Source organism: Schistocerca americana, unplaced genomic scaffold, assembly GCF_021461395.2.
Source record: "Schistocerca americana isolate TAMUIC-IGC-003095 unplaced genomic scaffold, iqSchAmer2.1 HiC_scaffold_1006, whole genome shotgun sequence".
Taxonomy (NCBI): Eukaryota; Metazoa; Arthropoda; class Insecta; order Orthoptera; family Acrididae; genus Schistocerca; species Schistocerca americana.
This window is the reverse complement of record NW_025725054.1, coordinates 1-17,687: the sequence shown is the minus strand read 5'-3', so window position 1 is coordinate 17,687 and position 17,687 is coordinate 1. Positions and strand designations below refer to the sequence as shown.

Sequence of the window (17,687 nt, the reverse complement as noted above, 5' to 3'; positions counted from 1 at the left end):
CTGCGTTCTTACCCACGAGACCACACCGCAATGGCACAAAAACGAGAAGTAAAAACTGGCAGCGGTGGGATTCGAACCCACGCCTCCGAAGAGACTGGTGCCTTAAACCAGCGCCTTAGACCGCTCGGCCACGCTACCTGCGTCAGTGCTTTTCGCTTTTGTAGAAATAGTGCACGACACAGCTTCCTGTTCTGCTGCGACTGGCTGCTCATTCCGTTGCACCTCAAACAACTGCCCTTTTCGAATAGAGATTAACTACACAGGCGGCTGCCCGCGCTCTGGTGCGACGGCGTTGCGTGTTGATAATGAGCTGGTAGTGCCACCTGCAGCCTGCGTAACATGAGTGAAAAATCAAGAGGGCACCGTGATTTCAAACACTGAGTCACTATCGTCATTGCAGCGACAGCAAGGCAAAAGTTTAAAATTTGCCGTGACCAGGATTCGAACCTGGGTTATTGCGGCCACAACGCAATGTCCTAACCACTAGACGATCACGGCCACGCAAGCACCGCCGACAGCAGCTCTCGCGACTGCAAGTGGCGATGGACAGCAAAGCTCAGCCCACACACCACTGTGTCTCCCCACAGCTGCGTCAGACGCGGTCTCCATTACATGTATACTGGCAAACGAACGTGTCTGCGCTGTTAGGACACTAAGCAGTGTGGTTAGCTGCATTCAACCCCCGTGGCAATGTCTTGCAGTCCTCCAGCTCTGTTGACCACAGTTAGGTGCCTCGATAAGAGGTGGACAGGTGTCGCATCGCTCTCGCCGTCACTTGTTACCACGAATCGTACTTAACGTAGTTTTCTGCAAGCGTCAGCGTAGCGTCAGTCGAGCTAAGTCGGGCCAAGTCGCATAAGAGGAGCAACAAAATGCGCATTTCCGGTACCGGGAATCGAACCCGGGCCTCCTGGGTGAGAGCCAGGTATCCTAGCCACTAGACCACACCGGATAACGACGCAAGTGCTCCTCCAGCGAACGCAGCAAACTGCACACACGCTACTTGACGACAACGGCAAAAATTTAGCGTTTCCACTTTGTAGAACGGCATGCTCGGGACACATTTCGTGGAGACGAACGCCAGCAACCGTGACACCAGACTGCGCCTGTGAATCCTGTCGTTGCACCACGCACTGTGCTGCTACGACAATTTAAGAAAGAGACGCTCACGGCTTGCTGCGCTGTTCCCTTCGCGGGCAATCAGTGCTCCTGTTTTCGAGACAGAAAACAGTGGCAGCGGTGGGATTCGAACCCACGCCTCCGAAGAGACTGGTGCCTGAAACCAGCGCCTTAGACCGCTCGGCCACGCTACCTACGCGCCACGGTGGTCACAGGAGCTGCGTTCTTACCCACGAGACCACACCGCAATGGCACAAAAACGAGAAGTAAAAACTGGCAGCGGTGGGATTCGAACCCACGCCTCCGAAGAGACTGGTGCCTTAAACCAGCGCCTTAGACCGCTCGGCCACGCTACCTGCGTCAGTGCTTTTCGCTTTTGTAGAAATAGTGCACGACACAGCTTCCTGTTCTGCTGCGACTGGCTGCTCATCCGTTGCACCTCAAACAACTGCCCTTTTCGAATAGAGATTAACTACACAGGCGGCTGCCCGCGCTCTGGTGCGACGGCGTTGCGTGTTGATAATGAGCTGGTAGTGCCACCTGCAGCCTGCGTAACATGAGTGAAAAATCAAGAGGGCACCGTGATTTCAAACACTGAGTCACTATCGTCATTGCAGCGACAGCAAGGCAAAAGTTTAAAATTTGCCGTGACCAGGATTCGAACCTGGGTTATTGCGGCCACAACGCAATGTCCTAACCACTAGACGATCACGGCCACGCAAGCACCGCCGACAGCAGCTCTCGCGACTGCAAGTGGCGATGGACAGCAAAGCTCAGCCCACACACCACTGTGTCTCCCCACAGCTGCGTCAGACGCGGTCTCCATTACATGTATACTGGCAAACGAACGTGTCTGCGCTGTTAGGACACTAAGCAGTGTGGTTAGCTGCATTCAACCCCCGTGGCAATGTCTTGCAGTCCTCCAGCTCTGTTGACCACAGTTAGGTGCCTCGATAAGAGGTGGACAGGTGTCGCATCGCTCTCGCCGTCACTTGTTACCACGAATCGTACTTAACGTAGTTTTCTGCAAGCGTCAGCGTAGCGTCAGTCGAGCTAAGTCGGGCCAAGTCGCATAAGAGGAGCAACAAAATGCGCATTTCCGGTACCGGGAATCGAACCCGGGCCTCCTGGGTGAGAGCCAGGTATCCTAGCCACTAGACCACACCGGATAACGACGCAAGTGCTCCTCCAGCGAACGCAGCAAACTGCACACACGCTACTTGACGACAACGGCAAAAATTTAGCGTTTCCACTTTGTAGAACGGCATGCTCGGGACACATTTCGTGGAGACGAACGCCAGCAACCGTGACACCAGACTGCGCCTGTGAATCCTGTCGTTGCACCACGCACTGTGCTGCTACGACAATTTAAGAAAGAGACGCTCACGGCTTGCTGCGCTGTTCCCTTCGCGGGCAATCAGTGCTCCTGTTTTCGAGACAGAAAACAGTGGCAGCGGTGGGATTCGAACCCACGCCTCCGAAGAGACTGGTGCCTGAAACCAGCGCCTTAGACCGCTCGGCCACGCTACCTACGCGCCACGGTGGTCACAGGAGCTGCGTTCTTACCCACGAGACCACACCGCAATGGCACAAAAACGAGAAGTAAAAAACTGGCAGCGGTGGGATTCGAACCCACGCCTCCGAAGAGACTGGTGCCTTAAACCAGCGCCTTAGACCGCTCGGCCACGCTACCTGCGTCAGTGCTTTTCGCTTTTGTAGAAATAGTGCACGACACAGCTTCCTGTTCTGCTGCGACTGGCTGCTCATCCGTTGCACCTCAAACAACTGCCCTTTTCGAATAGAGATTAACTACACAGGCGGCTGCCCGCGCTCTGGTGCGACGGCGTTGCGTGTTGATAATGAGCTGGTAGTGCCACCTGCAGCCTGCGTAACATGAGTGAAAAATCAAGAGGGCACCGTGATTTCAAACACTGAGTCACTATCGTCATTAGCGACAGCAAGGCAAAAGTTTAAAATTTGCCGTGACCAGGATTCGAACCTGGGTTATTGCGGCCACAACGCAATGTCCTAACCACTAGACGATCACGGCCACGCAAGCACCGCCGACAGCAGCTCTCGCGACTGCAAGTGGCGATGGACAGCAAAGCTCAGCCCACACCCACTGTGTCTCCCCACAGCTGCGTCAGACGCGGTCTCCATTACATGTATACTGGCAAACGAACGTGTCTGCGCTGTTAGGACACTAAGCAGTGTGGTTAGCTGCATTCAACCCCCGTGGCAATGTCTTGCAGTCCTCCAGCTCTGTTGACCACAGTTAGGTGCCTCGATAAGAGGTGGACAGGTGTCGCATCGCTCTCGCCGTCACTTGTTACCACGAATCGTACTTAACGTAGTTTTCTGCAAGCGTCAGCGTAGCGTCAGTCGAGCTAAGTCGGGCCAAGTCGCATAAGAGGAGCAACAAAATGCGCATTTCCGGTACCGGGAATCGAACCCGGGCCTCCTGGGTGAGAGCCAGGTATCCTAGCCACTAGACCACACCGGATAACGACGCAAGTGCTCCTCCAGCGAACGCAGCAAACTGCACACACGCTACTTGACGACAACGGCAAAAATTTAGCGTTTCCACTTTGTAGAACGGCATGCTCGGGACACATTTCGTGGAGACGAACGCCAGCAACCGTGACACCAGACTGCGCCTGTGAATCCTGTCGTTGCACCACGCACTGTGCTGCTACGACAATTTAAGAAAGAGACGCTCACGGCTTGCTGCGCTGTTCCCTTCGCGGGCAATCAGTGCTCCTGTTTTCGAGACAGAAAACAGTGGCAGCGGTGGGATTCGAACCCACGCCTCCGAAGAGACTGGTGCCTGAAACCAGCGCCTTAGACCGCTCGGCCACGCTACCTACGCGCCACGGTGGTCACAGGAGCTGCGTTCTTACCCACGAGACCACACCGCAATGGCACAAAAACGAGAAGTAAAAACTGGCAGCGGTGGGATTCGAACCCACGCCTCCGAAGAGACTGGTGCCTTAAACCAGCGCCTTAGACCGCTCGGCCACGCTACCTGCGTCAGTGCTTTTCGCTTTTGTAGAAATAGTGCACGACACAGCTTCCTGTTCTGCTGCGACTGGCTGCTCATCCGTTGCACCTCAAACAACTGCCCTTTTCGAATAGAGATTAACTACACAGGCGGCTGCCCGCGCTCTGGTGCGACGGCGTTGCGTGTTGATAATGAGCTGGTAGTGCCACCTGCAGCCTGCGTAACATGAGTGAAAAATCAAGAGGGCACCGTGATTTCAAACACTGAGTCACTATCGTCATTGCAGCGACAGCAAGGCAAAAGTTTAAAATTTGCCGTGACCAGGATTCGAACCTGGGTTATTGCGGCCACAACGCAATGTCCTAACCACTAGACGATCACGGCCACGCAAGCACCGCCGACAGCAGCTCTCGCGACTGCAAGTGGCGATGGACAGCAAAGCTCAGCCCACACACCACTGTGTCTCCCCACAGCTGCGTCAGACGCGGTCTCCATTACATGTATACTGGCAAACGAACGTGTCTGCGCTGTTAGGACACTAAGCAGTGTGGTTAGCTGCATTCAACCCCCGTGGCAATGTCTTGCAGTCCTCCAGCTCTGTTGACCACAGTTAGGTGCCTCGATAAGAGGTGGACAGGTGTCGCATCGCTCTCGCCGTCACTTGTTACCACGAATCGTACTTAACGTAGTTTTCTGCAAGCGTCAGCGTAGCGTCAGTCGAGCTAAGTCGGGCCAAGTCGCATAAGAGGAGCAACAAAATGCGCATTTCCGGTACCGGGAATCGAACCCGGGCCTCCTGGGTGAGAGCCAGGTATCCTAGCCACTAGACCACACCGGATAACGACGCAAGTGCTCCTCCAGCGAACGCAGCAAACTGCACACACGCTACTTGACGACAACGGCAAAAATTTAGCGTTTCCACTTTGTAGAACGGCATGCTCGGGACACATTTCGTGGAGACGAACGCCAGCAACCGTGACACCAGACTGCGCCTGTGAATCCTGTCGTTGCACCACGCACTGTGCTGCTACGACAATTTAAGAAAGAGACGCTCACGGCTTGCTGCGCTGTTCCCTTCGCGGGCAATCAGTGCTCCTGTTTTCGAGACAGAAAACAGTGGCAGCGGTGGGATTCGAACCCACGCCTCCGAAGAGACTGGTGCCTGAAACCAGCGCCTTAGACCGCTCGGCCACGCTACCTACGCGCCACGGTGGTCACAGGAGCTGCGTTCTTACCCACGAGACCACACCGCAATGGCACAAAAACGAGAAGTAAAAACTGGCAGCGGTGGGATTCGAACCCACGCCTCCGAAGAGACTGGTGCCTTAAACCAGCGCCTTAGACCGCTCGGCCACGCTACCTGCGTCAGTGCTTTTCGCTTTTGTAGAAATAGTGCACGACACAGCTTCCTGTTCTGCTGCGACTGGCTGCTCATCCGTTGCACCTCAAACAACTGCCCTTTTCGAATAGAGATTAACTACACAGGCGGCTGCCCGCGCTCTGGTGCGACGGCGTTGCGTGTTGATAATGAGCTGGTAGTGCCACCTGCAGCCTGCGTAACATGAGTGAAAAATCAAGAGGGCACCGTGATTTCAAACACTGAGTCACTATCGTCATTGCAGCGACAGCAAGGCAAAAGTTTAAAATTTGCCGTGACCAGGATTCGAACCTGGGTTATTGCGGCCACAACGCAATGTCCTAACCACTAGACGATCACGGCCACGCAAGCACCGCCGACAGCAGCTCTCGCGACTGCAAGTGGCGATGGACAGCAAAGCTCAGCCCACACACCACTGTGTCTCCCCACAGCTGCGTCAGACGCGGTCTCCATTACATGTATACTGGCAAACGAACGTGTCTGCGCTGTTAGGACACTAAGCAGTGTGGTTAGCTGCATTCAACCCCCGTGGCAATGTCTTGCAGTCCTCCAGCTCTGTTGACCACAGTTAGGTGCCTCGATAAGAGGTGGACAGGTGTCGCATCGCTCTCGCCGTCACTTGTTACCACGAATCGTACTTAACGTAGTTTTCTGCAAGCGTCAGCGTAGCGTCAGTCGAGCTAAGTCGGGCCAAGTCGCATAAGAGGAGCAACAAAATGCGCATTTCCGGTACCGGGAATCGAACCCGGGCCTCCTGGGTGAGAGCCAGGTATCCTAGCCACTAGACCACACCGGATAACGACGCAAGTGCTCCTCCAGCGAACGCAGCAAACTGCACACACGCTACTTGACGACAACGGCAAAAATTTAGCGTTTCCACTTTGTAGAACGGCATGCTCGGGACACATTTCGTGGAGACGAACGCCAGCAACCGTGACACCAGACTGCGCCTGTGAATCCTGTCGTTGCACCACGCACTGTGCTGCTACGACAATTTAAGAAAGAGACGCTCACGGCTTGCTGCGCTGTTCCCTTCGCGGGCAATCAGTGCTCCTGTTTTCGAGACAGAAAACAGTGGCAGCGGTGGGATTCGAACCCACGCCTCCGAAGAGACTGGTGCCTGAAACCAGCGCCTTAGACCGCTCGGCCACGCTACCTACGCGCCACGGTGGTCACAGGAGCTGCGTTCTTACCCACGAGACCACACCGCAATGGCACAAAAACGAGAAGTAAAAACTGGCAGCGGTGGGATTCGAACCCACGCCTCCGAAGAGACTGGTGCCTTAAACCAGCGCCTTAGACCGCTCGGCCACGCTACCTGCGTCAGTGCTTTTCGCTTTTGTAGAAATAGTGCACGACACAGCTTCCTGTTCTGCTGCGACTGGCTGCTCATCCGTTGCACCTCAAACAACTGCCCTTTTCGAATAGAGATTAACTACACAGGCGGCTGCCCGCGCTCTGGTGCGACGGCGTTGCGTGTTGATAATGAGCTGGTAGTGCCACCTGCAGCCTGCGTAACATGAGTGAAAAATCAAGAGGGCACCGTGATTTCAAACACTGAGTCACTATCGTCATTGCAGCGACAGCAAGGCAAAAGTTTAAAATTTGCCGTGACCAGGATTCGAACCTGGGTTATTGCGGCCACAACGCAATGTCCTAACCACTAGACGATCACGGCCACGCAAGCACCGCCGACAGCAGCTCTCGCGACTGCAAGTGGCGATGGACAGCAAAGCTCAGCCCACACACCACTGTGTCTCCCCACAGCTGCGTCAGACGCGGTCTCCATTACATGTATACTGGCAAACGAACGTGTCTGCGCTGTTAGGACACTAAGCAGTGTGGTTAGCTGCATTCAACCCCCGTGGCAATGTCTTGCAGTCCTCCAGCTCTGTTGACCACAGTTAGGTGCCTCGATAAGAGGTGGACAGGTGTCGCATCGCTCTCGCCGTCACTTGTTACCACGAATCGTACTTAACGTAGTTTTCTGCAAGCGTCAGCGTAGCGTCAGTCGAGCTAAGTCGGGCCAAGTCGCATAAGAGGAGCAACAAAATGCGCATTTCCGGTACCGGGAATCGAACCCGGGCCTCCTGGGTGAGAGCCAGGTATCCTAGCCACTAGACCACACCGGATAACGACGCAAGTGCTCCTCCAGCGAACGCAGCAAACTGCACACACGCTACTTGACGACAACGGCAAAAATTTAGCGTTTCCACTTTGTAGAACGGCATGCTCGGGACACATTTCGTGGAGACGAACGCCAGCAACCGTGACACCAGACTGCGCCTGTGAATCCTGTCGTTGCACCACGCACTGTGCTGCTACGACAATTTAAGAAAGAGACGCTCACGGCTTGCTGCGCTGTTCCCTTCGCGGGCAATCAGTGCTCCTGTTTTCGAGACAGAAAACAGTGGCAGCGGTGGGATTCGAACCCACGCCTCCGAAGAGACTGGTGCCTGAAACCAGCGCCTTAGACCGCTCGGCCACGCTACCTACGCGCCACGGTGGTCACAGGAGCTGCGTTCTTACCCACGAGACCACACCGCAATGGCACAAAAACGAGAAGTAAAAACTGGCAGCGGTGGGATTCGAACCCACGCCTCCGAAGAGACTGGTGCCTTAAACCAGCGCCTTAGACCGCTCGGCCACGCTACCTGCGTCAGTGCTTTTCGCTTTTGTAGAAATAGTGCACGACACAGCTTCCTGTTCTGCTGCGACTGGCTGCTCATCCGTTGCACCTCAAACAACTGCCCTTTTCGAATAGAGATTAACTACACAGGCGGCTGCCCGCGCTCTGGTGCGACGGCGTTGCGTGTTGATAATGAGCTGGTAGTGCCACCTGCAGCCTGCGTAACATGAGTGAAAAATCAAGAGGGCACCGTGATTTCAAACACTGAGTCACTATCGTCATTGCAGCGACAGCAAGGCAAAAGTTTAAAATTTGCCGTGACCAGGATTCGAACCTGGGTTATTGCGGCCACAACGCAATGTCCTAACCACTAGACGATCACGGCCACGCAAGCACCGCCGACAGCAGCTCTCGCGACTGCAAGTGGCGATGGACAGCAAAGCTCAGCCCACACACCACTGTGTCTCCCCACAGCTGCGTCAGACGCGGTCTCCATTACATGTATACTGGCAAACGAACGTGTCTGCGCTGTTAGGACACTAAGCAGTGTGGTTAGCTGCATTCAACCCCCGTGGCAATGTCTTGCAGTCCTCCAGCTCTGTTGACCACAGTTAGGTGCCTCGATAAGAGGTGGACAGGTGTCGCATCGCTCTCGCCGTCACTTGTTACCACGAATCGTACTTAACGTAGTTTTCTGCAAGCGTCAGCGTAGCGTCAGTCGAGCTAAGTCGGGCCAAGTCGCATAAGAGGAGCAACAAAATGCGCATTTCCGGTACCGGGAATCGAACCCGGGCCTCCTGGGTGAGAGCCAGGTATCCTAGCCACTAGACCACACCGGATAACGACGCAAGTGCTCCTCCAGCGAACGCAGCAAACTGCACACACGCTACTTGACGACAACGGCAAAAATTTAGCGTTTCCACTTTGTAGAACGGCATGCTCGGGACACATTTCGTGGAGACGAACGCCAGCAACCGTGACACCAGACTGCGCCTGTGAATCCTGTCGTTGCACCACGCACTGTGCTGCTACGACAATTTAAGAAAGAGACGCTCACGGCTTGCTGCGCTGTTCCCTTCGCGGGCAATCAGTGCTCCTGTTTTCGAGACAGAAAACAGTGGCAGCGGTGGGATTCGAACCCACGCCTCCGAAGAGACTGGTGCCTGAAACCAGCGCCTTAGACCGCTCGGCCACGCTACCTACGCGCCACGGTGGTCACAGGAGCTGCGTTCTTACCCACGAGACCACACCGCAATGGCACAAAAACGAGAAGTAAAAACTGGCAGCGGTGGGATTCGAACCCACGCCTCCGAAGAGACTGGTGCCTTAAACCAGCGCCTTAGACCGCTCGGCCACGCTACCTGCGTCAGTGCTTTTCGCTTTTGTAGAAATAGTGCACGACACAGCTTCCTGTTCTGCTGCGACTGGCTGCTCATCCGTTGCACCTCAAACAACTGCCCTTTTCGAATAGAGATTAACTACACAGGCGGCTGCCCGCGCTCTGGTGCGACGGCGTTGCGTGTTGATAATGAGCTGGTAGTGCCACCTGCAGCCTGCGTAACATGAGTGAAAAATCAAGAGGGCACCGTGATTTCAAACACTGAGTCACTATCGTCATTGCAGCGACAGCAAGGCAAAAGTTTAAAATTTGCCGTGACCAGGATTCGAACCTGGGTTATTGCGGCCACAACGCAATGTCCTAACCACTAGACGATCACGGCCACGCAAGCACCGCCGACAGCAGCTCTCGCGACTGCAAGTGGCGATGGACAGCAAAGCTCAGCCCACACACCACTGTGTCTCCCCACAGCTGCGTCAGACGCGGTCTCCATTACATGTATACTGGCAAACGAACGTGTCTGCGCTGTTAGGACACTAAGCAGTGTGGTTAGCTGCATTCAACCCCCGTGGCAATGTCTTGCAGTCCTCCAGCTCTGTTGACCACAGTTAGGTGCCTCGATAAGAGGTGGACAGGTGTCGCATCGCTCTCGCCGTCACTTGTTACCACGAATCGTACTTAACGTAGTTTTCTGCAAGCGTCAGCGTAGCGTCAGTCGAGCTAAGTCGGGCCAAGTCGCATAAGAGGAGCAACAAAATGCGCATTTCCGGTACCGGGAATCGAACCCGGGCCTCCTGGGTGAGAGCCAGGTATCCTAGCCACTAGACCACACCGGATAACGACGCAAGTGCTCCTCCAGCGAACGCAGCAAACTGCACACACGCTACTTGACGACAACGGCAAAAATTTAGCGTTTCCACTTTGTAGAACGGCATGCTCGGGACACATTTCGTGGAGACGAACGCCAGCAACCGTGACACCAGACTGCGCCTGTGAATCCTGTCGTTGCACCACGCACTGTGCTGCTACGACAATTTAAGAAAGAGACGCTCACGGCTTGCTGCGCTGTTCCCTTCGCGGGCAATCAGTGCTCCTGTTTTCGAGACAGAAAACAGTGGCAGCGGTGGGATTCGAACCCACGCCTCCGAAGAGACTGGTGCCTGAAACCAGCGCCTTAGACCGCTCGGCCACGCTACCTACGCGCCACGGTGGTCACAGGAGCTGCGTTCTTACCCACGAGACCACACCGCAATGGCACAAAAACGAGAAGTAAAAACTGGCAGCGGTGGGATTCGAACCCACGCCTCCGAAGAGACTGGTGCCTTAAACCAGCGCCTTAGACCGCTCGGCCACGCTACCTGCGTCAGTGCTTTTCGCTTTTGTAGAAATAGTGCACGACACAGCTTCCTGTTCTGCTGCGACTGGCTGCTCATCCGTTGCACCTCAAACAACTGCCCTTTTCGAATAGAGATTAACTACACAGGCGGCTGCCCGCGCTCTGGTGCGACGGCGTTGCGTGTTGATAATGAGCTGGTAGTGCCACCTGCAGCCTGCGTAACATGAGTGAAAAATCAAGAGGGCACCGTGATTTCAAACACTGAGTCACTATCGTCATTGCAGCGACAGCAAGGCAAAAGTTTAAAATTTGCCGTGACCAGGATTCGAACCTGGGTTATTGCGGCCACAACGCAATGTCCTAACCACTAGACGATCACGGCCACGCAAGCACCGCCGACAGCAGCTCTCGCGACTGCAAGTGGCGATGGACAGCAAAGCTCAGCCCACACACCACTGTGTCTCCCCACAGCTGCGTCAGACGCGGTCTCCATTACATGTATACTGGCAAACGAACGTGTCTGCGCTGTTAGGACACTAAGCAGTGTGGTTAGCTGCATTCAACCCCCGTGGCAATGTCTTGCAGTCCTCCAGCTCTGTTGACCACAGTTAGGTGCCTCGATAAGAGGTGGACAGGTGTCGCATCGCTCTCGCCGTCACTTGTTACCACGAATCGTACTTAACGTAGTTTTCTGCAAGCGTCAGCGTAGCGTCAGTCGAGCTAAGTCGGGCCAAGTCGCATAAGAGGAGCAACAAAATGCGCATTTCCGGTACCGGGAATCGAACCCGGGCCTCCTGGGTGAGAGCCAGGTATCCTAGCCACTAGACCACACCGGATAACGACGCAAGTGCTCCTCCAGCGAACGCAGCAAACTGCACACACGCTACTTGACGACAACGGCAAAAATTTAGCGTTTCCACTTTGTAGAACGGCATGCTCGGGACACATTTCGTGGAGACGAACGCCAGCAACCGTGACACCAGACTGCGCCTGTGAATCCTGTCGTTGCACCACGCACTGTGCTGCTACGACAATTTAAGAAAGAGACGCTCACGGCTTGCTGCGCTGTTCCCTTCGCGGGCAATCAGTGCTCCTGTTTTCGAGACAGAAAACAGTGGCAGCGGTGGGATTCGAACCCACGCCTCCGAAGAGACTGGTGCCTGAAACCAGCGCCTTAGACCGCTCGGCCACGCTACCTACGCGCCACGGTGGTCACAGGAGCTGCGTTCTTACCCACGAGACCACACCGCAATGGCACAAAAACGAGAAGTAAAAACTGGCAGCGGTGGGATTCGAACCCACGCCTCCGAAGAGACTGGTGCCTTAAACCAGCGCCTTAGACCGCTCGGCCACGCTACCTGCGTCAGTGCTTTTCGCTTTTGTAGAAATAGTGCACGACACAGCTTCCTGTTCTGCTGCGACTGGCTGCTCATCCGTTGCACCTCAAACAACTGCCCTTTTCGAATAGAGATTAACTACACAGGCGGCTGCCCGCGCTCTGGTGCGACGGCGTTGCGTGTTGATAATGAGCTGGTAGTGCCACCTGCAGCCTGCGTAACATGAGTGAAAAATCAAGAGGGCACCGTGATTTCAAACACTGAGTCACTATCGTCATTGCAGCGACAGCAAGGCAAAAGTTTAAAATTTGCCGTGACCAGGATTCGAACCTGGGTTATTGCGGCCACAACGCAATGTCCTAACCACTAGACGATCACGGCCACGCAAGCACCGCCGACAGCAGCTCTCGCGACTGCAAGTGGCGATGGACAGCAAAGCTCAGCCCACACACCACTGTGTCTCCCCACAGCTGCGTCAGACGCGGTCTCCATTACATGTATACTGGCAAACGAACGTGTCTGCGCTGTTAGGACACTAAGCAGTGTGGTTAGCTGCATTCAACCCCCGTGGCAATGTCTTGCAGTCCTCCAGCTCTGTTGACCACAGTTAGGTGCCTCGATAAGAGGTGGACAGGTGTCGCATCGCTCTCGCCGTCACTTGTTACCACGAATCGTACTTAACGTAGTTTTCTGCAAGCGTCAGCGTAGCGTCAGTCGAGCTAAGTCGGGCCAAGTCGCATAAGAGGAGCAACAAAATGCGCATTTCCGGTACCGGGAATCGAACCCGGGCCTCCTGGGTGAGAGCCAGGTATCCTAGCCACTAGACCACACCGGATAACGACGCAAGTGCTCCTCCAGCGAACGCAGCAAACTGCACACACGCTACTTGACGACAACGGCAAAAATTTAGCGTTTCCACTTTGTAGAACGGCATGCTCGGGACACATTTCGTGGAGACGAACGCCAGCAACCGTGACACCAGACTGCGCCTGTGAATCCTGTCGTTGCACCACGCACTGTGCTGCTACGACAATTTAAGAAAGAGACGCTCACGGCTTGCTGCGCTGTTCCCTTCGCGGGCAATCAGTGCTCCTGTTTTCGAGACAGAAAACAGTGGCAGCGGTGGGATTCGAACCCACGCCTCCGAAGAGACTGGTGCCTGAAACCAGCGCCTTAGACCGCTCGGCCACGCTACCTACGCGCCACGGTGGTCACAGGAGCTGCGTTCTTACCCACGAGACCACACCGCAATGGCACAAAAACGAGAAGTAAAAACTGGCAGCGGTGGGATTCGAACCCACGCCTCCGAAGAGACTGGTGCCTTAAACCAGCGCCTTAGACCGCTCGGCCACGCTACCTGCGTCAGTGCTTTTCGCTTTTGTAGAAATAGTGCACGACACAGCTTCCTGTTCTGCTGCGACTGGCTGCTCATCCGTTGCACCTCAAACAACTGCCCTTTTCGAATAGAGATTAACTACACAGGCGGCTGCCCGCGCTCTGGTGCGACGGCGTTGCGTGTTGATAATGAGCTGGTAGTGCCACCTGCAGCCTGCGTAACATGAGTGAAAAATCAAGAGGGCACCGTGATTTCAAACACTGAGTCACTATCGTCATTGCAGCGACAGCAAGGCAAAAGTTTAAAATTTGCCGTGACCAGGATTCGAACCTGGGTTATTGCGGCCACAACGCAATGTCCTAACCACTAGACGATCACGGCCACGCAAGCACCGCCGACAGCAGCTCTCGCGACTGCAAGTGGCGATGGACAGCAAAGCTCAGCCCACACACCACTGTGTCTCCCCACAGCTGCGTCAGACGCGGTCTCCATTACATGTATACTGGCAAACGAACGTGTCTGCGCTGTTAGGACACTAAGCAGTGTGGTTAGCTGCATTCAACCCCCGTGGCAATGTCTTGCAGTCCTCCAGCTCTGTTGACCACAGTTAGGTGCCTCGATAAGAGGTGGACAGGTGTCGCATCGCTCTCGCCGTCACTTGTTACCACGAATCGTACTTAACGTAGTTTTCTGCAAGCGTCAGCGTAGCGTCAGTCGAGCTAAGTCGGGCCAAGTCGCATAAGAGGAGCAACAAAATGCGCATTTCCGGTACCGGGAATCGAACCCGGGCCTCCTGGGTGAGAGCCAGGTATCCTAGCCACTAGACCACACCGGATAACGACGCAAGTGCTCCTCCAGCGAACGCAGCAAACTGCACACACGCTACTTGACGACAACGGCAAAAATTTAGCGTTTCCACTTTGTAGAACGGCATGCTCGGGACACATTTCGTGGAGACGAACGCCAGCAACCGTGACACCAGACTGCGCCTGTGAATCCTGTCGTTGCACCACGCACTGTGCTGCTACGACAATTTAAGAAAGAGACGCTCACGGCTTGCTGCGCTGTTCCCTTCGCGGGCAATCAGTGCTCCTGTTTTCGAGACAGAAAACAGTGGCAGCGGTGGGATTCGAACCCACGCCTCCGAAGAGACTGGTGCCTGAAACCAGCGCCTTAGACCGCTCGGCCACGCTACCTACGCGCCACGGTGGTCACAGGAGCTGCGTTCTTACCCACGAGACCACACCGCAATGGCACAAAAACGAGAAGTAAAAACTGGCAGCGGTGGGATTCGAACCCACGCCTCCGAAGAGACTGGTGCCTTAAACCAGCGCCTTAGACCGCTCGGCCACGCTACCTGCGTCAGTGCTTTTCGCTTTTGTAGAAATAGTGCACGACACAGCTTCCTGTTCTGCTGCGACTGGCTGCTCATCCGTTGCACCTCAAACAACTGCCCTTTTCGAATAGAGATTAACTACACAGGCGGCTGCCCGCGCTCTGGTGCGACGGCGTTGCGTGTTGATAATGAGCTGGTAGTGCCACCTGCAGCCTGCGTAACATGAGTGAAAAATCAAGAGGGCACCGTGATTTCAAACACTGAGTCACTATCGTCATTGCAGCGACAGCAAGGCAAAAGTTTAAAATTTGCCGTGACCAGGATTCGAACCTGGGTTATTGCGGCCACAACGCAATGTCCTAACCACTAGACGATCACGGCCACGCAAGCACCGCCGACAGCAGCTCTCGCGACTGCAAGTGGCGATGGACAGCAAAGCTCAGCCCACACACCACTGTGTCTCCCCACAGCTGCGTCAGACGCGGTCTCCATTACATGTATACTGGCAAACGAACGTGTCTGCGCTGTTAGGACACTAAGCAGTGTGGTTAGCTGCATTCAACCCCCGTGGCAATGTCTTGCAGTCCTCCAGCTCTGTTGACCACAGTTAGGTGCCTCGATAAGAGGTGGACAGGTGTCGCATCGCTCTCGCCGTCACTTGTTACCACGAATCGTACTTAACGTAGTTTTCTGCAAGCGTCAGCGTAGCGTCAGTCGAGCTAAGTCGGGCCAAGTCGCATAAGAGGAGCAACAAAATGCGCATTTCCGGTACCGGGAATCGAACCCGGGCCTCCTGGGTGAGAGCCAGGTATCCTAGCCACTAGACCACACCGGATAACGACGCAAGTGCTCCTCCAGCGAACGCAGCAAACTGCACACACCGTACTTGACGACAACGGCAAAAATTTAGCGTTTCCACTTTGTAGAACGGCATGCTCGGGACACATTTCGTGGAGACGAACGCCAGCAACCGTGACACCAGACTGCGCCTGTGAATCCTGTCGTTGCACCACGCACTGTGCTGCTACGACAATTTAAGAAAGAGACGCTCACGGCTTGCTGCGCTGTTCCCTTCGCGGGCAATCAGTGCTCCTGTTTTCGAGACAGAAACAGTGGCAGCGGTGGGATTCGAACCCACGCCTCCGAAGAGGACTGGTGCCTGAAACCAGCGCCTTAGACCGCTCGGCCACGCTACCTACGCGCCACGGTGGTCACAGGAGCTGCGTTCTTACCCACGAGACCACACCGCAATGGCACAAAAACGAGAAGTAAAAACTGGCAGCGGTGGGATTCGAACCCACGCCTCCGAAGACTGGTGCCTTAAACCAGCGCTTAGACCGCTCCGGCCACGCTACCTGCGTCAGTGCTTTTCGCTTTTGTAGAAATAGTGCACGACACAGCTTCCTGTTCTGCTGCGACTGGCTGCTCATCCGTTGCACCTCAAACAACTGCCCTTTTCGAATAGAGATTAACTACACAGGCGGCTGCCCGCGCTCTGGTGCGACGGCGTTGCGTGTTGATAATGAGCTGGTAGTGCCACCTGCAGCCTGCGTAACATGAGTGAAAAATCAAGAGGGCACCGTGATTTCAAACACTGAGTCACTATCGTCATTGCAGCGACAGCAAGGCAAAGTTTAAAATTTGCCGTGACCAGGATTCGAACCTGGGTTATTGCGGCCACAACGCAATGTCCTAACCACTAGACGATCACGGCCACGCAAGCACCGCCGACAGCAGCTCTCGCGACTGCAAGTGGCGATGGACAGCAAAGCTCAGCCCACACACCACTGTGTCTCCCCACAGCTGCGTCAGACGCGGTCTCCATTACATGTATACTGGCAAACGAACGTGTCTGCGCTGTTAGGACACTAAGCAGTGTGGTTAGCTGCATTCAACCCCCGTGGCAATGTCTTGCAGTCTCCAGCTCTGTTGACCACAGTTAGGTGCCTCGATAAGAGGTGGACAGGTGTCGCATCGCTCTCGCCGTCACTTGTTACCACGAATCGTACTTAACGTAGTTTTCTGCAAGCGTCAGCGTAGCGTCAGTCGAGCTAAGTCGGGCCAAGTCGCATAAGAGGAGCAACAAAATGCGCATTTCCGGTACCGGGAATCGAACCCGGGCCTCCTGGGTGAGAGCCAGGTATCCTAGCCACTAGACCACACCGGATAACGACGCAAGTGCTCTCCAGCGAACGCAGCAAACTGCACACACGCTACTTGACGACAACGGCAAAAATTTAGCGTTTCCACTTTGTAGAACGGCATGCTCGGGACACTTTCGTGGAGACGAACGCCAGCAACCGTGACACCAGACTGCGCCTGTGAATCCTGTCGTTGCACCACGCACTGTGCTGCTACGACAATTTAAGAAAGAGACGCTCACGGCTTGCTGCGCCTGTTCCCTTCGCGGGCAATCAGTGCTCCTGTTTTCGAGACAGAAAACAGTGGCAGCGGTGGGATTCGAACCCACGCCTCCGAAGAGACTGGTGCCTGAAACCAGCGCCTTAGACCGCTCGGGCCACGCTACCTACGCGCCACGGTGGTCACAGGAGCTGCGTTCTTACCCACGAGACCACACCGCAATGGCACAAAAACGAGAAGTAAAAACTGGCAGCGGTGGGATTCGAACCCACGCCTCCGAAGAGACTGGTGCCTTAAACCAGCGCCTTAGACCGCTCGGCCACGCTACCTGCGTCAGTGCTTTTCGCTTTGTAGAAATAGTGCACGACACAGCTTCCTGTTCTGCTGCGACTGGCTGCTCATCCGTTGCACCCTCAAACAACTGCCCTTTTCGATAGAGATTAACTACACAGGCGGCTGCCCGCGCTCTGGTGCGACGGCGTTGCGTGTTGATAATGAGCTGGTAGTGCCACCTG

General features: G+C 55.0%; 53 non-coding genes across 53 annotated transcripts; all 53 read right to left on the bottom strand.

The window, feature by feature from the left end:
- Nucleotides 1–56: 56 nt before the first annotated feature.
- Trnal-aag lies at nucleotides 57–138 on the bottom strand. Its single transcript has one exon. It is a non-coding gene; the product is annotated as a tRNA-Leu (tRNA).
- Nucleotides 139–426: 288 nt separating this feature from the next.
- On the bottom strand, nucleotides 427–498 carry Trnah-gug. The gene has a single exon. It is a non-coding gene; the product is annotated as a tRNA-His (tRNA).
- A 382-nt stretch (nucleotides 499–880) lies between these two features.
- Trnae-cuc lies at nucleotides 881–952 on the bottom strand. The gene has a single exon. It is a non-coding gene; the product is annotated as a tRNA-Glu (tRNA).
- A 279-nt stretch (nucleotides 953–1,231) lies between these two features.
- Trnal-cag lies at nucleotides 1,232–1,313 on the bottom strand. The gene has a single exon. It is a non-coding gene; the product is annotated as a tRNA-Leu (tRNA).
- An 80-nt stretch (nucleotides 1,314–1,393) lies between these two features.
- Nucleotides 1,394–1,475, bottom strand: Trnal-aag. The gene has a single exon. It is a non-coding gene; the product is annotated as a tRNA-Leu (tRNA).
- Nucleotides 1,476–1,762: 287 nt separating this feature from the next.
- Trnah-gug lies at nucleotides 1,763–1,834 on the bottom strand. Its single transcript has one exon. It is a non-coding gene; the product is annotated as a tRNA-His (tRNA).
- A 382-nt stretch (nucleotides 1,835–2,216) lies between these two features.
- Trnae-cuc lies at nucleotides 2,217–2,288 on the bottom strand. The gene has a single exon. It is a non-coding gene; the product is annotated as a tRNA-Glu (tRNA).
- A 279-nt stretch (nucleotides 2,289–2,567) lies between these two features.
- Trnal-cag lies at nucleotides 2,568–2,649 on the bottom strand. The gene has a single exon. It is a non-coding gene; the product is annotated as a tRNA-Leu (tRNA).
- Nucleotides 2,650–2,730: 81 nt separating this feature from the next.
- On the bottom strand, nucleotides 2,731–2,812 carry Trnal-aag. Its single transcript has one exon. It is a non-coding gene; the product is annotated as a tRNA-Leu (tRNA).
- Nucleotides 2,813–3,097: 285 nt separating this feature from the next.
- Trnah-gug lies at nucleotides 3,098–3,169 on the bottom strand. The gene has a single exon. It is a non-coding gene; the product is annotated as a tRNA-His (tRNA).
- Nucleotides 3,170–3,550: 381 nt separating this feature from the next.
- On the bottom strand, nucleotides 3,551–3,622 carry Trnae-cuc. Its single transcript has one exon. It is a non-coding gene; the product is annotated as a tRNA-Glu (tRNA).
- Nucleotides 3,623–3,901: 279 nt separating this feature from the next.
- Nucleotides 3,902–3,983, bottom strand: Trnal-cag. Its single transcript has one exon. It is a non-coding gene; the product is annotated as a tRNA-Leu (tRNA).
- Nucleotides 3,984–4,063: 80 nt separating this feature from the next.
- Trnal-aag lies at nucleotides 4,064–4,145 on the bottom strand. Its single transcript has one exon. It is a non-coding gene; the product is annotated as a tRNA-Leu (tRNA).
- Nucleotides 4,146–4,432: 287 nt separating this feature from the next.
- On the bottom strand, nucleotides 4,433–4,504 carry Trnah-gug. Its single transcript has one exon. It is a non-coding gene; the product is annotated as a tRNA-His (tRNA).
- A 382-nt stretch (nucleotides 4,505–4,886) lies between these two features.
- Trnae-cuc lies at nucleotides 4,887–4,958 on the bottom strand. Its single transcript has one exon. It is a non-coding gene; the product is annotated as a tRNA-Glu (tRNA).
- Nucleotides 4,959–5,237: 279 nt separating this feature from the next.
- On the bottom strand, nucleotides 5,238–5,319 carry Trnal-cag. Its single transcript has one exon. It is a non-coding gene; the product is annotated as a tRNA-Leu (tRNA).
- An 80-nt stretch (nucleotides 5,320–5,399) lies between these two features.
- Nucleotides 5,400–5,481, bottom strand: Trnal-aag. Its single transcript has one exon. It is a non-coding gene; the product is annotated as a tRNA-Leu (tRNA).
- Nucleotides 5,482–5,768: 287 nt separating this feature from the next.
- Nucleotides 5,769–5,840, bottom strand: Trnah-gug. The gene has a single exon. It is a non-coding gene; the product is annotated as a tRNA-His (tRNA).
- A 382-nt stretch (nucleotides 5,841–6,222) lies between these two features.
- Trnae-cuc lies at nucleotides 6,223–6,294 on the bottom strand. Its single transcript has one exon. It is a non-coding gene; the product is annotated as a tRNA-Glu (tRNA).
- A 279-nt stretch (nucleotides 6,295–6,573) lies between these two features.
- Trnal-cag lies at nucleotides 6,574–6,655 on the bottom strand. The gene has a single exon. It is a non-coding gene; the product is annotated as a tRNA-Leu (tRNA).
- An 80-nt stretch (nucleotides 6,656–6,735) lies between these two features.
- Nucleotides 6,736–6,817, bottom strand: Trnal-aag. The gene has a single exon. It is a non-coding gene; the product is annotated as a tRNA-Leu (tRNA).
- Nucleotides 6,818–7,104: 287 nt separating this feature from the next.
- On the bottom strand, nucleotides 7,105–7,176 carry Trnah-gug. Its single transcript has one exon. It is a non-coding gene; the product is annotated as a tRNA-His (tRNA).
- Nucleotides 7,177–7,558: 382 nt separating this feature from the next.
- Trnae-cuc lies at nucleotides 7,559–7,630 on the bottom strand. Its single transcript has one exon. It is a non-coding gene; the product is annotated as a tRNA-Glu (tRNA).
- Nucleotides 7,631–7,909: 279 nt separating this feature from the next.
- Trnal-cag lies at nucleotides 7,910–7,991 on the bottom strand. The gene has a single exon. It is a non-coding gene; the product is annotated as a tRNA-Leu (tRNA).
- An 80-nt stretch (nucleotides 7,992–8,071) lies between these two features.
- Nucleotides 8,072–8,153, bottom strand: Trnal-aag. Its single transcript has one exon. It is a non-coding gene; the product is annotated as a tRNA-Leu (tRNA).
- Nucleotides 8,154–8,440: 287 nt separating this feature from the next.
- Nucleotides 8,441–8,512, bottom strand: Trnah-gug. The gene has a single exon. It is a non-coding gene; the product is annotated as a tRNA-His (tRNA).
- A 382-nt stretch (nucleotides 8,513–8,894) lies between these two features.
- Trnae-cuc lies at nucleotides 8,895–8,966 on the bottom strand. Its single transcript has one exon. It is a non-coding gene; the product is annotated as a tRNA-Glu (tRNA).
- A 279-nt stretch (nucleotides 8,967–9,245) lies between these two features.
- Trnal-cag lies at nucleotides 9,246–9,327 on the bottom strand. The gene has a single exon. It is a non-coding gene; the product is annotated as a tRNA-Leu (tRNA).
- An 80-nt stretch (nucleotides 9,328–9,407) lies between these two features.
- Trnal-aag lies at nucleotides 9,408–9,489 on the bottom strand. The gene has a single exon. It is a non-coding gene; the product is annotated as a tRNA-Leu (tRNA).
- Nucleotides 9,490–9,776: 287 nt separating this feature from the next.
- On the bottom strand, nucleotides 9,777–9,848 carry Trnah-gug. The gene has a single exon. It is a non-coding gene; the product is annotated as a tRNA-His (tRNA).
- Nucleotides 9,849–10,230: 382 nt separating this feature from the next.
- On the bottom strand, nucleotides 10,231–10,302 carry Trnae-cuc. The gene has a single exon. It is a non-coding gene; the product is annotated as a tRNA-Glu (tRNA).
- A 279-nt stretch (nucleotides 10,303–10,581) lies between these two features.
- On the bottom strand, nucleotides 10,582–10,663 carry Trnal-cag. The gene has a single exon. It is a non-coding gene; the product is annotated as a tRNA-Leu (tRNA).
- An 80-nt stretch (nucleotides 10,664–10,743) lies between these two features.
- Trnal-aag lies at nucleotides 10,744–10,825 on the bottom strand. The gene has a single exon. It is a non-coding gene; the product is annotated as a tRNA-Leu (tRNA).
- A 287-nt stretch (nucleotides 10,826–11,112) lies between these two features.
- Nucleotides 11,113–11,184, bottom strand: Trnah-gug. The gene has a single exon. It is a non-coding gene; the product is annotated as a tRNA-His (tRNA).
- A 382-nt stretch (nucleotides 11,185–11,566) lies between these two features.
- Trnae-cuc lies at nucleotides 11,567–11,638 on the bottom strand. Its single transcript has one exon. It is a non-coding gene; the product is annotated as a tRNA-Glu (tRNA).
- A 279-nt stretch (nucleotides 11,639–11,917) lies between these two features.
- Trnal-cag lies at nucleotides 11,918–11,999 on the bottom strand. Its single transcript has one exon. It is a non-coding gene; the product is annotated as a tRNA-Leu (tRNA).
- Nucleotides 12,000–12,079: 80 nt separating this feature from the next.
- Nucleotides 12,080–12,161, bottom strand: Trnal-aag. Its single transcript has one exon. It is a non-coding gene; the product is annotated as a tRNA-Leu (tRNA).
- A 287-nt stretch (nucleotides 12,162–12,448) lies between these two features.
- Trnah-gug lies at nucleotides 12,449–12,520 on the bottom strand. The gene has a single exon. It is a non-coding gene; the product is annotated as a tRNA-His (tRNA).
- A 382-nt stretch (nucleotides 12,521–12,902) lies between these two features.
- Nucleotides 12,903–12,974, bottom strand: Trnae-cuc. Its single transcript has one exon. It is a non-coding gene; the product is annotated as a tRNA-Glu (tRNA).
- Nucleotides 12,975–13,253: 279 nt separating this feature from the next.
- On the bottom strand, nucleotides 13,254–13,335 carry Trnal-cag. Its single transcript has one exon. It is a non-coding gene; the product is annotated as a tRNA-Leu (tRNA).
- Nucleotides 13,336–13,415: 80 nt separating this feature from the next.
- Trnal-aag lies at nucleotides 13,416–13,497 on the bottom strand. The gene has a single exon. It is a non-coding gene; the product is annotated as a tRNA-Leu (tRNA).
- A 287-nt stretch (nucleotides 13,498–13,784) lies between these two features.
- On the bottom strand, nucleotides 13,785–13,856 carry Trnah-gug. Its single transcript has one exon. It is a non-coding gene; the product is annotated as a tRNA-His (tRNA).
- Nucleotides 13,857–14,238: 382 nt separating this feature from the next.
- On the bottom strand, nucleotides 14,239–14,310 carry Trnae-cuc. Its single transcript has one exon. It is a non-coding gene; the product is annotated as a tRNA-Glu (tRNA).
- Nucleotides 14,311–14,589: 279 nt separating this feature from the next.
- Trnal-cag lies at nucleotides 14,590–14,671 on the bottom strand. Its single transcript has one exon. It is a non-coding gene; the product is annotated as a tRNA-Leu (tRNA).
- Nucleotides 14,672–14,751: 80 nt separating this feature from the next.
- Nucleotides 14,752–14,833, bottom strand: Trnal-aag. Its single transcript has one exon. It is a non-coding gene; the product is annotated as a tRNA-Leu (tRNA).
- Nucleotides 14,834–15,120: 287 nt separating this feature from the next.
- Trnah-gug lies at nucleotides 15,121–15,192 on the bottom strand. The gene has a single exon. It is a non-coding gene; the product is annotated as a tRNA-His (tRNA).
- Nucleotides 15,193–15,574: 382 nt separating this feature from the next.
- Trnae-cuc lies at nucleotides 15,575–15,646 on the bottom strand. Its single transcript has one exon. It is a non-coding gene; the product is annotated as a tRNA-Glu (tRNA).
- A 278-nt stretch (nucleotides 15,647–15,924) lies between these two features.
- Nucleotides 15,925–16,007, bottom strand: Trnal-cag. The gene has a single exon. It is a non-coding gene; the product is annotated as a tRNA-Leu (tRNA).
- Nucleotides 16,008–16,087: 80 nt separating this feature from the next.
- Nucleotides 16,088–16,167, bottom strand: Trnal-aag. The gene has a single exon. It is a non-coding gene; the product is annotated as a tRNA-Leu (tRNA).
- Nucleotides 16,168–16,453: 286 nt separating this feature from the next.
- Trnah-gug lies at nucleotides 16,454–16,525 on the bottom strand. Its single transcript has one exon. It is a non-coding gene; the product is annotated as a tRNA-His (tRNA).
- Nucleotides 16,526–16,906: 381 nt separating this feature from the next.
- On the bottom strand, nucleotides 16,907–16,978 carry Trnae-cuc. Its single transcript has one exon. It is a non-coding gene; the product is annotated as a tRNA-Glu (tRNA).
- Nucleotides 16,979–17,256: 278 nt separating this feature from the next.
- Nucleotides 17,257–17,339, bottom strand: Trnal-cag. Its single transcript has one exon. It is a non-coding gene; the product is annotated as a tRNA-Leu (tRNA).
- An 80-nt stretch (nucleotides 17,340–17,419) lies between these two features.
- On the bottom strand, nucleotides 17,420–17,501 carry Trnal-aag. Its single transcript has one exon. It is a non-coding gene; the product is annotated as a tRNA-Leu (tRNA).
- Nucleotides 17,502–17,687: the final 186 nt, after the last annotated feature.